General features: G+C 46.2%; 1 long non-coding RNA gene across 1 annotated transcript in view; it reads right to left on the bottom strand.

Annotated features, from left to right (window-relative positions):
• Positions 1–3,511: 3,511 nt before the first annotated feature.
• LOC137203415 (uncharacterized) overlaps positions 3,512–18,334 on the bottom strand; it is a 685,692-nt gene continuing 670,869 nt past the window's right edge. The window contains exon 9 of the long non-coding RNA XR_010933088.1: positions 3,512–3,626. This is a non-coding gene — a long non-coding RNA (uncharacterized lncRNA). The remainder of the gene's footprint in view (positions 3,627–18,334) is intronic.

Genomic DNA, 18,334 nt, shown 5'->3' with positions numbered 1-18,334 from the left:
GGCCTCTTTCTGCAGCTAAAAGAAGGAAAACAACAAGCAAGTGGAATGAAGTGGTGCCAGGGCCACACGCTCTGCTTTGGGCCAGCTTGTATCCTGGCTTGACTCTTCGGAATCCCAAGACCTCCCTTGAAAGTCTTTCCTACTATCCAAGTATTAGCGTCGCATGAGATCGAACTTTGGGGCAGCCCCAGAGGTTGCCAGATGAATACAATTTTATTTGTGCAATGAAGTTACCACCCCAGGGCTGACTGAGTAAACAGCCCTGCTAGAGCGATTTTGTAATAAGAGATAGACAGACATGGTGACATCCTGGATAGCGATGGGGATGGAGATGATGATGATGCAGATGATGATGATGATGGTGATGATGATAGTGATGATAGCTACCATTTATCGAGTGCACTGAGACCTTATGATGGGTGGTAAGAGCATAGACTCGGACTCCAGATTGCCTACGTTTAAATTCCAGGTCTGCTACTTACTAGCTGTGTGACTTTGGGCAAGATACTTCATCCGTTCCATTTTCTTCACCTATAAAGTGGAGGTAATTATAGTACCTGCAATGTAGACTTGTTGTAAGGATTATATGTTGTGGTAGGCAATATGTGTGTGTCTGTGCATGTGTATATAGTTACATAATGTATAAAGCACTTAGCACGGTGAGTGGTAGCAATGCTTGAGGGCTTCCTCTGTGATAAATGCTTAAAGATATGATCTCATTTAATCTTTACAACAGGGCTATGAGGTGTCACTTTTTCCATTTTACAGATGAGGAAACTGAGGCAGAAAGAGACATGCTACAGGTCACACACTGATGGAGCCAGATTTAAACCCGGAGTGTCTGATTCAAAACCTGACATATGCAAGGGTCATCTCGCCAGAGATTGAAGCAAAGGAAAACCTACCCACAAATATCACGGTGCCTGTATTTCTCTAAATTATCCTTAATTCATATGCCAGAAAAGAGAGTCAACTACGAACCAGACCAGTATCTGCATGATTTTAGCACAAAATGAGTTCCAGCCACTCTAGCAGAAACCTGAACTTTACATGGGATACCTAAAACACATGCCACTGGATCAATGAGTTTTACAACCCACAGAGAAAGGTAGATTGAGTCCGCTGGGGAGAGAAGATTCATTGAAATGATAATTTTTCCTCTTTTCTCTCCAAGTGTTCACACTTATCCAGGAATGGTGAAAATTTCAATGAGGTTGCAACTGGAGACGAACAAAGAATCTGAATTAGGGGCTGTGCTTCCCCACCCTACCTGCACTTGATTATCCAGGGGGTGTCATTTGGTGCCATGAGATTTAATTTGTTCAGAAGAGAGATGGGCACCTGCAGTGCTAGGCCCTGTATTAGGCGCTGAGGGCTCAAAGATGAGCCATCCTGAGACCCACACGTGAGGAACGCTTGTCCCACGGAGGGGCGTGCGCATGGAGCACAGCGGTCCAGGAGCGGGAGGGAAGGGTGTGTCTCTCCACAGGCAGAGGAGTCCTCAGAAGCTTCATGGTGGAAGTGAGCTGGACCCCGTGAATGAATGAGGGCTCACCAAGCAGAAAGTAGGATAAAGGCCATCCACGTTGGAGAAACTGTATTTGCAGAGGTATGGAGACTGAATGAGACTGCAGTCTCAGGAAACAGAAGGAAGCTTGGTCTGTCTGGAGCTGAGAGTGAAGAGAGAAGGAGGAGGGAGAGGATGCGGGGGACTATGTAGCTGTTAAGGTTGATGGGGGCCAGGCTGGGAAAGGCATTGTATTCATGTCCAAGAGTGTGGACTATAGCTTTGGGAAATGGTACTGTCGACAGTCAGTTACCTGACTGTTTCTGTGTTAGACCGTGTAAAGATTGGAACAGGGAAAGATTGGAGGAAGGGCAACCAGAAAAGAGGTAACTGCAATAGTTCACGACCAGAGATGAGGAGAGCTGGAATTAAGGAAATCGTAGCAGGTTGGAGTCGAGGCAGGGGGAGAGAGGTGGGTGGTGCTGAAGCAGCAGGGGTTGCTCTCAGGTCAGACGGGGAACTTGAGGGGGGAAGACACTAAGAGTGGCTCTGAGGTTTGTACTCTGGACAACTAGACACTAAACAGGACCCACAGAAGGAGTAGTTGCACAAAGAAAACGAAATATCGAGTTTGAGATGGATGTAGAGGGTGGGCAGGGCGTGTGTCTTACCAATTTTCATTGCAGGTGGAAGGCAATCCATTCATGGTTGCTGAGTTTGCTGGATTCTGGTTTGGGAGCCAGTGGGGACACGGACAGTGGCCCTGGGACCCGGGAGAGTTGAGGAGGAGAGACCCAGACTTGGGGCCACTAGGATATGGGTTGTAGCTCAGCCACAGGTGAAGGAGCTGGACCTGTGAGCACCCTCGCTGCAGGAGGAGGAGAGGGGCTGGAGGAGGCGAGCTGGGCGAGTCACAGAGGCAGGCAAGAAAATTAAAGGCAAGAGGGTGGAAGGGTTTAAGAAAACAGGGGTGGGAGTGTCAGGTGCCACCAAGCGGCCATCGAGGAGAGACCTGAAAATCGGTGTTGGGTTTTCTCATCAGCAACCCTTGGAGAAGCCAGCAGAGCGCCTTGAAGTGTCACCGCAGGAGGAAAAAGGTGCGGATGGGAGGTTGTTAGGATCAAAGCCGGTAATTTATGCGCAAGTGCAGTCATTATTGTCCAGGGGTGGTTACCTGTGTCGGGAGTCTGTACACCTTCACTTGCGCCATGGGAGCATTTTACAACCTGCCGCCACCAAATCCTGGAACCTGGGAAAAGATGTCGGTGATGCTGACATTGTTCTTGGCGTTGATGCTGATGGCTTGTGGAAGCCAATGGTAGGGGAGAATTTGGAGGAAAGGCGAATATGTGTTTGGTGAAAAGAAGAAAGAAAATCTTCTCAGCTTCGAGGAACTGCAAGTGGAAAATGTCAGAGGCTGCAGGGAGCCAGGTGGGTGGGAAGCGAGGGTTTGCTGGTCTGAGGTGAGTGTCTGGCGTGAGGCGCAATGGCTCCGAAAGCCCGTGACTAAGGCCTGGGATCTGACCTGAAAGGCCACTGGGACCCACGGTAGGTTTCTGAGAAATAGAGTGACGTTATCAGAACAACACAGTATATGCAGCATCAGGGTACACGTTCCAGGCTTGGTCACCCAGTCTGCGAGGGAAGTGACGGTGTTTGCTCTTGTCCCACAAACTCCACAAAGCGGTTTTGGCGCGGGCGGCTGACACCACACTCAATTGCACATGCGAATACAGTAATTATGCCTAAAAAATCGGAGGTCAGCGGCAGGCCAGCAGAAGATTTGGCCTCTCTGCTTCCAGATTTTGAAATAGCAGATATGCACAACTCGCTGTCTTCTGCCGCCAAGACCTTGTTACACACGCTGGCCAGGATCTCATTTTACAATTTCCCTTCTTTTAAAGAGAAATCCCCACACAAAGGCGATTCTGGCCGACTAAGTGCCTTTCCCCCCAAAGTGTGGGTTGTCACGGCTCCCGCCCCGTCCCCAGGCTGCTCCCGTACCTGCTGGTCTCCTGGACCCGCCGTGTCCACGCCACAGAGGAACATCACCATGCAGACGATGCCAGGATTTCCGTAGAAGCGTTTTGGGAGAGGAGTACATCGCGGAGTCCTGAATCTAATATGGAAAAACAATCTTAAATATTCCAGACAGGAAAAGTTTTTTGTCAAAGCTTCTGACAGTTTAAACTTTAAAGCTTCAGCAAAACTTTTAAACTTTTAAACTTTGAACCTGTTTGAACCTCTCATGATTTATGAATTATTAAATGTACCACTGAAAATCACAGACTTTAACTAGTAAAGCTTTCTGCTTAAAAGCAACTGAGAAGAGGGTGACTGTGGGAAAAGCAGAGGGAAGAGAGGGCCGTAGGGTTTTTATCCCAGGGATGCTCCTCTCGGTTGTGTAAGACCTAAACCCAGAAAATAGTTAGGCCATAAAAGGCTCAAACCAAGGCATACAATGGAGGAGAGAGAGCAAAAAGGAAAATCTAAACTGTCTGAAAATAGTTACATAAGTATATCTACATAAGAGTTGAGCTAATATGTACATACACTATGCATTTTATATATTGGTGGTGAAATATACACAACATAAAAGTCACCCCACGTTAACCACTTCTAAGTACACAGTTCTGTGGCGTTAAGTGCATTCACAATGTTGTGCAGCCGTCACCAGCATCCATGTCCAGAACTTTTTCATCTTCCCAGACCAAAACTCTGACCCCACCCCCTTAAACACTAACTCCCTTTTCCTCCCTCCCAGGCCCTGGTGACTTCTGTCCTAGGAATCTGAATATTCCAGGTACATCATATAAGTGGAATTTATACACACACAAATATTGTATGATTCCACTTACATGAGGAACTTGGAACAGACAATACATAGACAATATAATATATACATATATATTGCTACATTTATAACATAATAATAAGCATGAGGAAGGTACAAGTCAAGGAAAAAGCTGAGGTTTTCCATGCGTTACAGAGTTAAAAGGCAAGCCAAGTGAGTTCAGATAGAAAAAGAAGTTGGTTATAATTTATGCTCCCAGAGGGCACCATTCATTTCAATCCCCAGGAGTCCAAATCCCAGTCAAAATGTCTGGGCTGAGTTGAGCCCTGTGACAGCCCGGTCCTGGGGACTCTGGAGGGATGACGGCGGCAGCCAGGCTGGACTGAGGAGGAGTCCGTGAAGCGTGAGGCTGCCTGGAGCCCAGGCTCGTGTGTGGCATCCCCTGCTCCCAGCACAGAGACTTGCTTACTTCCTGTTAGTGTGTTTTCAGGGACTTAGCAACCAGTTCATAGCAACTGCACTCGCCTCACAGCATCAGGCGTAAACTCTTTTTTTCCCCCCATTATTATAATGATTGCTTTATATAATTTTATGTCTTTTAAAGAAGTTGGGAGAAGAAAGGAGAGAAAGTACATATTTATCAATTTGTTATATTGGCTTTCTTCTTTACGTCATGTAGCTCTCGTCATTTGTGTCTGTGGGTTTGAGTGACGGTCTGGTAATTTCATGCTCCGATTCAGCTTTCCCCCCGCCCGCCCAGCAAGTGTGAGCTCTGCACACATCTTAGCAGCCCCCAGCAAAGCAGGCAAATTTAGTAATTACCTAAAGACTGTACCAGCCGAAACTTTCCCACATTTGACCCAGGCAGGCGTGGTGCCCCCAGGAGGTGCAGCCCGAGAGCTTGCTGACAAATTAGCAGGGATTTGTTCCTTTAATAACTTCCATTGTTACCAAGATGAGCTCGAGCCCTCAGAAGTCTGGGGCGAGGAAAGGTACATCTCATGAGGAAGAAAGGAGGGAAGGCAGGACTGCTAAATGGGTGGGTGCTCCCACATGGCACAAGGGCACGAGGTCCCCAGGAGGGAAGAGGGCGGGACCCTGAAAGGGGAAGGGTGGGGCGGTAGCGGCAAACCGCTTGCGTCACCATTTGCCAAGTGCTGCCCCGTGCTTTACCTCTTGGAGAAAGCCTGTCTCCAGGACGTTGGTCTGTCGGGGAGGGTGAACAAATTTGCCCAGAGTTGCTTAAGTGATCCCTGGGTCTACCCGGTTCCCCCGTCCTGGGGTAAACGTGCACACTCTCTGATGACTGAATTTCTGCGACAGCGCGGGTTCCCGCTGGGATCCTGGCAATGGCCCAAAAGGTAGGAGGAGGACCGGGCCGGGCAGGGTTCCTGCGCCTTCTCCCGCACCAGCTGGCAGAGGGCAGACCCCGACCACCAGCAGGTGGGGGCCACGGAGCCCCAGAAAATTGGCCTGAGCTGTGCGAGCACCTCCTGCTCATGGTAGAGTGGGGCGGGGTGAGAGGAGAGGTGCCCCAGGATGGGTGCTCAGGGGACCACTCATTCCTCCTGCCTCTGCCACCATCATGGGGCGGCTTCCTCAACAGGAGAGTTTTCCTGTCTTCTCTGGTGGTGGCTTTCCTAAGTCTAACAGAGGTTTTGTTCCACGACGGATCTCTCAAGTATCTTTGTGCCAAGGACAGCATACACGTTCCTGGGTTTAGTGGGTGGCCCCGCTGGGCGGACGTCCCTGAGATGTGTCTTACAGTCTGTTGCCTAACTCTGTCCCCACCCCAGGAGAGAAGCACCCACCCCCTCCACGTTCCCCAGTTGCCAGAGAGTGAGCTGCAGCTCCCTCCCCTTCTCTGACTCCCCACCCCCAAACCCAGGCATCACGGTCACAGGACACTGGAGAGAATGAGAACAAGATGAAAAAAAGGGCAAGATGCCACAGGACACAATGGAACTTGAGCAGCCTGGACTTTTAAATATGGATTAACGTCAACAACCAGAACATCTGAACCGAGAAAGAGGAAGGAGGAAAGGCATCCCTGAGGTCTGCAAAGGGGAAAGGTTTGGACGAGGGAGCCCTAGTTACCGTCTCACCATTTGTTGACTGCCGTGTAGCGAGTGAGCGCTGGTTACATATTTTATTTATTTACTTTATTATTTATTCTCTTTTTTTTTCAGAAAACATTTTATTAAATCAGAACAAATATTCAGACACAAAAATACATCAGTTTATTTATTCTCTTTTAATCTTGGGGGAATTCTGGAGCCAGACTGCCTGGGTTTAAACTCTGGTTCCATCACTTACTTTCTATGTGACCTTAGACAACTGTCTTAAGTAAACTACTTGCTAATTCAACTTCCTTGGTTGTAAAATAGAGATAATCATAAGACCTAGCTCACAGGGTTGTTCTGAGGATTCACTGAGACAATATTCATAAATCTTTTAGAACGGTGCCTCCTGCACAGTAAAAGACATTTAAGTGTTGGATATATATGTCCATCCGTGTGGATAAAGAAACTGAAGCTCAGAAAGGTTAAGTAATTTGCCTGAGGTCGCCCAGCCAAGATTTGAACCTAGGCCTATTTGGCCATTTCGCTTGTGGTCACCTTAGCTAACAGGAAGGAATGTTTTCAGAAATAGGATTCTTTCTCTGAGATGATGATGGTGAAGACGAATGCTTAACATTGTGCTAGGTGCCTTATATACATTATTTAATTTAATTCTTTTTATGGCCCTTTTTGTTATATATCATCTTCTCCACGTACCTTGTTGAATAATATCCCTCTGAAATTCATGTCTACCCAGAACCTCAAAATGTGATCTTGGAATAAAGGGTTGGAATAAAGGGTCTTTGCAGATGTAACTAATTAAGATGAGGTCACACTGGATCAGGGTGGTCCCTAAATCCACTGACGGGTATCCTTATAAGAAGCCCATTAAAAGACACAGAGACACATGGGAGGAATGCCAGGTGAGACAGGGACAGAGACAGTGACAAACCAAAGAACTCCCAGGAATGTGGCAGCCACCAGAAGCTGGAAGAGGCAGGGACGCTCCTTCCCCAGAGCCTTCAGAGGGCACGTGGCCTGTTGACTCCTTCCAGGGTACAGAACTGTGAGATTTCTGTGGTTTTAAGGCCCCCAGTTTGTGGTTCTTTGCTACAGCCAAGTAGTCCCTGCGGGACTCATACACTCCAAGTTGACACTTGAGAACCTGAGGCTCAGGAAGCCACAGGATTTGCCTAAGGTCAGCGCACTAGTGGCAGCAGACCCGGGACTTGAACTTGGGTCTGTCTGCCTCCCTGCACTGCTCTGACATCCTCCAGTGAGAGCCAGCGTCAGCATTAGGGCTCACTGTCCTGTGCGCCTGCCCAGCACCGTGGAGCCTGGTCTCTCCTGCACTCGATCCTGTGGTCCAGACACTGAACCACAGGTTGCTCAGAGCATCGGGTGGAAGGAACTGAGAACGGCAGCCACACCTCCCACGTTACTTGGGGGAGAAAACCCACCAAAACCTTTGGAGAGAACTTCTCAGTGAAGCAGGTATTAACTTAGAGGGTTTTCTTAAGTACAAGGTATACAGACATTTATTTCAGAATAAAGTTTTAGCCCTGGGGAATTACTTTCTCTCTCCAGTGCGCAGAATTGGATTAGTGAGAATTCCTGGCTCGTGACTCATCTTCGGTTCACGCACGGCTTTGCTGCTTAGTTATTCCCTCTGTAACGAACACCCATGAAGCCACCAGTAAACCCCAGGACGAGAATATTGACAGTAATTCACAGCAACCTATATTCTCCTCCATGTCTCCCCCCCCCCCTTGTAAATAACCACCCTCTTGAATTGTGTCTTTATTATTTCTCTTTAAAATAAATCCTACTGTCAGATGTGCATACGTGGCCTGGCCATTTCTTCAGCCTTGACTTTTCCTCCCCTCCCTCCTTCACTGCACACCAGACACAGGGGCCTCCTTCCTGTTCCTCAAACACGCCGAACATACTCCCACCCCAGGGTCTTGGTACTCACCCTTCCCCATTCTCCCCATGACGGGAATCCCTGTTCATCTGCGTCCAGGCCCAAATGTCACCTCTCAGAGTTACTGTCTGACCCCTGCCATCTAAAATAGTGAACCCTTCACCCCCATCTCCTCATTCTGCTTTACTTTTCCCCTTAGTACTTGTCACTGGCTGACGTTATATAGTTATGCATTTGGTTATATGGTTAAGCATTTGGTTATTATCCCACTATAACATAAACTTCAGAAAACAGTGATTTTTTTTTTCTGTTTTGTTCATTTCTGTCGCCCTAGTGCTGGGCATATCGTAGGTGCTCGATAAATCAATTCAGTTCTTCTAATAAACCAGTATCTCTTCTGGTAATAAACCAGCCCCTACATTCCGGGCAACGTGCTAGGATACACAGTTGGACAGAGTTCTGTCCTTGCTCTTCAGGAGTTTACCATTTAATGGAGACACTGAAATATGAGCATTAATTCTGCAACATGATCAGGGTTTGCACAAATTGCTACAAGAGTTATGGTGGTACTGGAGGACTTCCTGGAGGAGATGGCATTTGAGCTGAGACTTGAAGGGTGAGTAGGCTTCATGTTCAGGAGACAAAAGTTAGGTGTGGCCTCGTGGGAAGAGGCAATAATACAGGCAAAGGCACAGAGGTGCTAAAGAGCCTATAGGCACTTCTGCCTGGCAGGGCAGAGGCACAGGAGAAATGAGGCTGCAAATGAAGGCAGAGGCCAGATCACGCAAGGCTGGCTGTGCAACACGATATAGTCTGCACTTCTCCTGCTTAGACCTGGGGAAGCATCAAGGGATGTGAAACAGAGGAACAACAGGATCTAGTTTGCATTTTGGACAGTTCACTGTTTGCTTCCCTGTGAAGATTGGATTGGAAGGAGTGGAGGATGAGGCAGGGAGAGTGCTGGGAAGGCTGTCACAGGCGCGCAGAAATCCAAGCAAGAAGCAGGAGGCAGACCGGGGGCCATCGATCACTGAGTGGACTCTGGTGGAGGTGGAGGGTGTGAGGGGTGGGTGTGCAGTGCTACCAAGTTCAGTTGTCCATGTGCTGGGTTTGGGGTCTCTGTGGGGAACCCAGGGCTACCCTGGTGGAACCACTCTGCTCTGTTATTCTTCAGGCAGAGCATTCGTGAGTGCTGTTTGGTAAGGAGGACTTTACAATTACGACTTCATTTTTATTAGCAAACCTTCAAGGGACGCTGTTGTTAGAGCTTGCATCAGAGTGACTGAACGTCACAGACTGAAATTTAGACTTTTAATCCATTTGGGAAAGACTGCTGTGTGACCTTGGGCACTCTCCTTGCCTCCCAGGACTCCACTTCCAGGAGAGGGTAGGGTGACACCCACTAAGATTCTATGACTCACTGCTGTTCCGGACACCATGCTGCTTTCTCAGGAGGTGGGGATTTGAAGGCGGGCACGGTTTTCTGTCAGTTTCTTCCTCTTTGAATTAAGGTTTGCAAGAGTCTTGGGGGCTACCTGAACTCCACTTTCTTCATCCTGGCTTGGTAACCGGTGGGTGTGGACTCGGTAGCCCAAATGGCTCGCTGAGTAACGTTTCCTGGGTCCTTGTAAGTGCGAGGCACTGTGCGCCTGCCTCCTCAGATTGTCCCATTCCCTTGCTCATCTTTGCCGGCCCCTCCAGCAGGCCTCGCTGCAGACCCCCTGATTGGAGACAAAGGCATGACTTGCAGAGAAGCAAGGGTCATTCTTGAGGCGTAGCTGACCAGTGTACGAGGACAGGAGAGGCTGCGCGCCAGGATAGGTTTCTTCTCGAGCCTATCAGGTCATCTGATAGCTCATTCAGCCCTCAGGCGCCCTTGCTATGTGTACAATTGCACTTCTTTTTTAGAAGGGACCCAAACCAAGGCTTAATCCTGCGGCATTTTTACACACACAAGGGCTTTTTGTTCCAAGCTTTCCCGCATGCAAATAATGATTTCGAAGCAGTTAAACAAATCTCCTGGCAACCCACTGAGGCCCTGCCTGGCTCTGTATTTTGCAAAGGGAGCAGGGGATCAGGTGAAACCAAAGGAAATGTTTCATTGTTAGGGGGGCGATTCTGGCCAGGCTCTTGTGGGCAGGTGGATAACCCCTGACTTCAACTGCAACCCCTCTCCCGGGAAGGGGAAATGCTGGGCTTGGCAGGAAGAGGCGATGAGGTTGGAGATGAAGGTAGCGAGGGGGGGGGCTTTTGGCAACACTGTTGCTTTTTGAGGGAGGGGAGGAAGTGAGAAAATGCATCCTCTGCTGACTCGCAGAAAGAACTGACTGTCTGGTAATTTCCCTCCTGATCATGGACATTCTCCTCCGTGAATAAACAGAGAAGGAGACAAAGTGGAAAGAAGGCTTCTCAGAAATTCCAGTGAGCTGCGTCTCCAGCCAGAGCCAGCACACTTCAAAGACACCACGATGGCCTGTCAGCCGCAGCGTTTCTCTTGGTTCGAGGTAAAATATGACATGGAAGGATGAGGCGAAAGTGTTGGAATGAGAGGATGAGAACTCAAAGCCTAGGAAACCAAGGTGGAGGAGAACGAGTGTTACTCCAGCAGGGAGACGGGCTCGGGGAATGGGGGGACAATTCTGGCCTGAACCTAGAAGGTAAAAATGTCATAACAGGCGAGCAGATGTCCTCTGGCCGAGAGATCAAAGTTGTTGCACTTGGAAAGTGGTAATGATCCATTTTAAAAGGCGGCCATCCTCCAAATGGATGTGCAGTAACCAGTGAGTGTGATGGCAAGAAGTACTTGGGTGGAAATCCTCAAATTCCACGAATTATGGAACTTTCTTCCTCTTCCTAGGAGATTAATAATGGGCGGGGCAAGGATGGAGGCCAAAGGGATCTAAGGATTACAGGCGGAGTCCCCAGGGCTTCCGAATGGAAGCTGGGGTTATGTCTCGGACATGGCTGTTGATATTTGCACAGGTAGTGCTTACTCAGCACTAGTTCTGTACGTGCAGAGTCCGCAGATCAAAGGATGGAGGACGGGGCTTTCTGCCAAAAAAAGTAGCCCATAAAATGGTTTATTAAGCCCAGAGAAATGAGCTTTGGCAAGAACACTCCCTTACACGTGCAGGAGAAGTGATCAAGGTAAGGAAGCCAGTAAAAATCGCTAGCAGCTAGAATGGTGGACGTTTTTCAACCTAGATGAAAAGAAAGAACAGTCGTCATGGTGACAATCACAGTCAAGTGACATTTCCAGCAATGAGGGATCATGACTTCAGGGCATTTCCTCAAGGAAAGTTGGTTGCGGTTTGGGAAGTTTTGGCTTTTCTGGGGCTGCTCGCTGAACAGTGGGGCTGTTGATGGATTTTTAATGACTGAGGCCTGGTGGCAGCACCACGATTAGGGAACAACTCAGAAACCAGCGGGAGAGGCTGGGTCTCAAGGCGGGTACAGTCCTGCCTGACCCCTCCCTCTCCTCCCCTCATCTGTCCTGGTTTTTCCGACAGCCAAAAGCAACCTTCTGCCGAAGCCTAGCTGATGGGTTTGGGGGTGTCATCTGTTTGCAGTCAGGCGGGTTGAGTAGAGTTCAGTTGCGCCTGTGCCAGTTGTACTGAGGTGTTTCTAAATGACAGGTGGGCCGACACCTGTTGGGAGATGGAAACGCAGGAAGGAGATTGGGAACTGACGGTGTGGGCCGCGGAAGTCTAAGGAGGGTCTCCGGGAGCAAAGGAGGCTGAAGTGATTTTCAGAAACGCAACGAAACCAAAAGGTGCAGTAAAAGAAAAGAAGCGGAATCAGTCTCTCACAGGACGGTGCCCTAGTTCGTTTGCTCGGTTTGTGACGCCCTCGGGGTCTCTACCTACCTGCCCACACTGTCCTGCTTCTGCACTGCCCTCGGTACAAGACTGCCTGCAATTCCCCAAGTGGACTGTAGGAGGCAGACTCTCAGAGGCCCCGATGACCCCCACCACCTGGTAGAATCCCATCCCCTTGAGCGTGGGCTGGCCTAGCAGCTTGCTTCTAATTATGATAAAGGTGATGAGATGTGTCACTTCTGTCTTGCTGGCAGACTCTCTATTGCCTTCCTGGTTTGTACGTTTCAGTGGGGCCACTGGCCATGTCGGAAAGGACCATGTGAAGAGGAACTGAAGGCGACAACCATCCAGAAACTGAGGCTCACAGTAGGAAAACCCCCAAAGAACGGAAATCTGCCAACAGCCGTGTGAGCTTGGAAATAGATCCTTACTTGGAGCTTGGTTGCTGCCTTGTGAGAGGCAGCCACAGGAGAGGAACCCCCAAGCCGAGCCCAGACTGCTGCCCCGCAGACATGGTGAGGTAATAAATGTGTGTTGTTTAAAGCCACCGAGCTTGCGGGTAATTTGTTAGGCAGCAATAGATACTAATAAAGAGTCCTTGAAATTTTATAAAAGTGAAGTGGTGTAAAGCGAACTTCCGAAAAGCAGGGGGTACCCGTATTAGGGGATGGATGAATGAACAGTGGACGAAATGAGTGTGTGAATGAATGCATGATGACAAAAGACGTGCAGCTCAATTTGGGGCATTTTGGTGTGGGTTGCAAGAGAAAGGTTCTTACGGGTTCCCTGTTGAGTGGCTCAAGGAGCCTCCTTAGAGCTGGAGAGGGCTTGATGTGAGCTGCAGGCTGGGGCCAATGCAAGAGCGTCTGGTGTGCAGAGGGAACCAGCCTTACTCCGAGGGCTTAGGAGACGATGGAGGAAGGGTCCAGCCAAGGCTGGGGGTGAGTGGCAGGGGTTGCCAGGAAGCAAACAAGGAGGGAAAGTGACCCTTGCCCCACAGGCTTTGGGAAAGAGCAGAGACAGAGCGAGAGAGGGGAAGATATGGCGGGTACCCCTGGAAGGAGGTTTAACGCTCAGATGCAAGCCCAGCTCATTAGGTAACGCAGGCTTACGCTTGGGACGCAGTTCAGTGCCATGAGATTGACGTTGTGCCCCTGGTTTACAAACTCTTTTTAAAGTTTACATGCCATAATACGTTGGCTTGCTTATTGCTCGGGGCACCCACCACATCATCTTGTTTAATGTGGCAGCTGTGGATTTAGCAGAGTGGAAGATTTGTGGTTGGTGTTCATTTAAAATGTGCCGAAGAGCCGGTTTCTGGACCCAACCAGGAAAAAGAGCTGCTCAAAGAAAGTTTAAAGCTCATGACACAAAAGCTGCAGAGCTAGGAATGAGTAGGGCCTCAGCCACCACCCGCAAGAAAGCGGTGAGCTCAAGGGGCTCACAGGAGGGATTCAGAAATAAAAGCACATCCCTTGACTGCTGAAGCCTCTGGTTTAGAACCTGTGCAACTGACAACACACTGGCCTGGATTTGGGCTCCCTTTTGAAATATAGACAGCGGCAGGATCCTTAGGGTCTCAAGATTTCAACAAAGTGCCACTGATGGAGCCACACAGGCTGCCACTGAAGGGTCCTGGAGGCTGGGGAGTTAATAGAGCTCAGAAGCTCACTGCACTGTGGTCAAACAGCACCAGAGTTACAGTTTTCTTGCAGAGCATGAAGTTGAGTTTTCATATTTGGAAAAATGGCTGAGGTTATTCCTACAGAGTGGAAAAGCTAAACTTTGCCATGGGAGAATCACCGTCCTGCTCAAGATACTTCCTCACCCAGACTATCGCAACATTCTTCATTGAAGAAGACAGTACTTGAGCTTCTCAGAAAGGAATAGTTAAATTTGTACCCAACATAGAACACAAGCTAAAGAAGGACCATTTGAATGACATTCAATATATATATATTTTTCCCTTTTCTCTTTTTGTGAGTGTGTATGTGTATGCTTCTTTGCATGATTTTGTCTGTATAGCTTTGCTTTTACCATTTGTCCTAGGGCTCTGTCTGTCCTTTTTTTTTTTTCTATAGTTTTTAGCGCTTGTTAACATTGGGGGATTTGTTTTTTGGTTTGGTTCCTGTCTACTTTCTTTCTTTCTTTTTATTATTACTTTTTAATTTGTTTATTTTTAATAATTTATTTTTTATTTTAATAACTTTATTTTATTTCTTTCTTTCTTTTTTTCTCCCTTTTCTTCTGAGCCATGTGGCTGACAGGGTCTTGGTGCTCCGACCAGGTGTCAGGCATGTGCCTCTGAGGTGCGAGAGCCGAGTTCAGGACATTGGTCCACCAGAGACCTCCCGGCTCCACATAATATCAAACAGCGAAAGCTCTCTCAGAGATCTCCATCTCAACGCTAAGACCCAGCTCCACTCAGCGACCAGCAAGCTACAGTGCTGGACACGTCATGCCAAACAACTAGCAAGACGGGAACACAACCCCACCCATTAGCAGAGAGGCTGCCTAAAATCATAATAAGGTCACAGACACCCCAAAACACACCACTGGATGCAGTCCTGCCCACCAGAAAGACAAGATCTAGCCTCATCCACCAGAACACAGGCACCAGTCCCCTCCACCAGGAAACCTACACAACCCACTGAACCAACCTTAGCCACTGGGGGAAGACACCAAAAACAATGGGAACTAGGAACCTGCAGCCTGCAAAAAGGAGACCCCAAACACAGTAAGTTAAGCAAAATGAGAAGACAGAGAAACACACAGCAGATGAAGGAGCAAGGTAAAAACCCACCAAACCAAACAAATGAAGAGGAAATAGGCAGTCTACCTGAAAAAGAATTCAGAGTAATGATAGTAAAGATGATCCAAAATCTTGGAAATAGAATGGAGAAAATACAAGAAATGTTTAACAAGGACCTAGAAGAACTAAAGAGCAACAAAAAATGATGAACCACACAATAAATTAAATTAAAAATTCTCTAGTAGGAATCAATAACAGAATAACTGAGGCAGAAGAATGGATAAGTGACCTGGAAGATAAAATAGTGGAAATAACTACTGCAGAGCAGAATAAAAGAAAACAATGAAGAGAATTGAAGACAGTCTCAGAGACCTCTGGGACAACATTAAATGCACCAACATTTGAATTATAGGGGTCCCAGAAGAAGAAGAGAAAAAGAAAGGGACTGAGAAAATATGTGAAGAGATTATAGTTGAAAACTTCTCTAATATGGGAAAAGAAATAGTCAGTCAAGACCAGGAAGTGTACAGAGTCCCATACAGGATAAATACAAGGAGAAACACACCAAGACACATATTAATCAAACTATCAAAAATTAAATACAAAGAAAAAGCATTAAAAGCAGCAAGGGAAGAACAGCAAATAACATACAAGGGAATCCCCAAAATGTTAACAGCTTGTTAACAGTTTCAGCAGAAACTCTGCAAGCCAGAAGGAAGTGGCAGGACATATTTAAAGTGATGAAAGGGGAAAACCTACAACCAAGGTTACTCTCCCCAGCAAGGATCTCATTCAGATTCAACAGAGAAATTAAAACATTTACAGACAAGCAAAAGCTAAGAGAATTCAGCACCACAAAACCAGCTTTACAACAAATGCTACAGGAACTTCTCTAGGCAGGAAACACAAGAGATGGAAAAGACCTACAATAACAAACCCAGAACAATTACGAAAATGGTAATAGGAACATACATATCGATGACTACCTTAAATGTAAATGGATTAAATGCTCCAACCAAAAGACATAGACTGGCTGAATGGATACAAACAAGACCCATACATATGCTGTCTACAAGAGACCCACTTCAGGCCTAGGGACACATACAGACTGAAAGTGCAGGGATGGAAAAAGATATTCCATGCAAATGGAAATCAAAAGAAAGCTGGAGTAGCAATTCTCATATCAGACAAAATAAACTTTAAAATAAAGACTATTACAAGAGACAAAGAAGGACACTACATAATGATCAAGGGATCGATCCAAGAAGAAGATATAACAATTGTAAATATTTATGCACCCAACGTAGGAGTACCTCAATACATAAGGCAGACGCTAACAGCCATGAAAGAGGAAATTGACAGTAACACAATCATAGTAGGGGACATTAAACAACCCACTTTCACCAATGAACAGATCATCCAAAATGAAAATAAATAAGGAAACACAAGCTTTAAATGACACTACATGAGATGGACTTAATTGATATTTATAGAACATTCCATCCAAAAACAACAGAATACACTTTCTTATCAAGTGCTCATGGAACATTCTCCAGGATAGATCATATCTTGGGTCACAAATCAAACCTTGGTAAATTTAAGAAAATTGAAATCATATCAAGTATCTTTTCCGACCGCAACGCTATGAGACTAGATATCAATTACAGGAAAAAATCTGTAAAAAATATACACACGTGGAGCCTAAACAATACACTACTAAATAACCAAGAGATTACTGAAGAAATCAAAGATGAAATCAAAAAATACCTAGAAACAAATGACAATGGAAACAGGACAGCCCCAAACCTATGGGATGCAGCAAAAGCAGTTCTAAGAGGGAAGTTTATAGCAATAAACTTCTACCTCAAGAAACAAGAAAAATCTCAAGTAAACCAACTAATCTTACACCTAAAGCAATTACAGAAAGAGGAACAAAAAAACCCCAAAGTTAGCAGAAGGAAAGAAATCATAAAGATCAGATCAGAAATAAATGAAAAAGAAATGAAGGAAACGATAGCAAAGATCAACAAAACTAAAAGCTGGTTCTTTGAGAAGATAAGCAAAATTGATAAACCATTAGCCAGACTCATCAAGAAAAAAAGGCAGAAGACTGAAATCAATAGAATTAGAAATGAAAATGGAGAAGTACCAACTGACACTGCAGAAATACAAAAGATCATGAGAGATTACTACAAGCAACTCTATACCAATAAAATGGACAACCTGGAAGAAATGGACACATTCTCAGAAAAGCACAACCTTCTGAGACTGAACCAGGAAGAAATAGAAAATAGAAACAGACCAATCACAAGCACTGAAATTGAGACTGTGATTAAAAATCTTCCAACAAACAAAAGCCCAGGACCAGATGGCTTCACAGGCAAGTTCTATCAAACATTTAGAGAAGAGCTAACACCTATCCGTCTCAAACTCTTCCAAAATATAGCAGAGGGAGGAACACTCCCAAACTCATTCTACGAGGCCACCATCACCCTGATACCAAAACCAAAGATGTCACAAAAAGGAAAACTACAGGCCAATATCACTGATGAACATAGATGCAAAAATCCTCAACAAAATACTAGCAAACAGCATCCAACAGCACATTAAAAGGATCATACACCATGATCAAGTGGGGTTTATCCCAGGGATGCAAGGATTCTTCAATATACACAATCAATGTGATACATCATATTAACAAACTGAAGGATAAAAGACATATGATCATCTCAACAGATGCAGAAAAAGCTTTTGACAAAATTCAACACCCATTTATGAAAAAAACCCTCCAGAAAGTAGGCATAGAGGGAACTTACCTCAACATAATGAAGGCCATATATGACAAACCCACAGCCAACATCATTCTCAATGGTGAAAAACTGAAACCGTTTCCTCTAAGATCAGGAACAAGACAAGGTTGCCCACTCTCACCACTATTATTCAATATACTTTTGGAAGTTTTAGCCACAGCAGTCAGAGGAGAAAAAGAAAAAAAAGGAATCCAAACTGGAAAAGAAGAAGTAAAGCTGTCACTGTTTGCAGATGACATGATACTATACATAGAGAATCCTAAAGATGCTACCAGAAAACTACTAGAGCTAATCAATGAATTTGGTATAGTAGCAGGTTACAAAATTAACGCACAGAAATCTGTTGCATTCCTATACACTAATGATGAAAAATCTGAAGGAGAAGTTAAGGAAACATTCCCAATTACCATTGCAACAAAAAGAATAAAATACCTAGGAATAAACCTACCTAGGGAGACAAAAGACCTGTATGCTGAAAACTATAAGACACTGATGAAAGGAATTAAAGATGATACAAACAGATGGAGAGATATACCATGTTCTTGGATTGGAAGAATCAACATTGTTAAAATGACTATACTACCCAAAGCAACCTACAGATTCAATGCAATCCCTATCAAACTACCAAGGACATTTTGCACAGAACTAGAATAAAAAATTGCACAATTT

Source organism: Pseudorca crassidens, chromosome 12 (assembly GCF_039906515.1).
Source record: "Pseudorca crassidens isolate mPseCra1 chromosome 12, mPseCra1.hap1, whole genome shotgun sequence".
Lineage (NCBI taxonomy): Eukaryota > Metazoa > Chordata > Mammalia > Artiodactyla > Delphinidae > Pseudorca > Pseudorca crassidens.
Note: the sequence above shows the minus strand (reverse complement) of the source record. Positions and strands in the feature narration are given on the sequence as shown.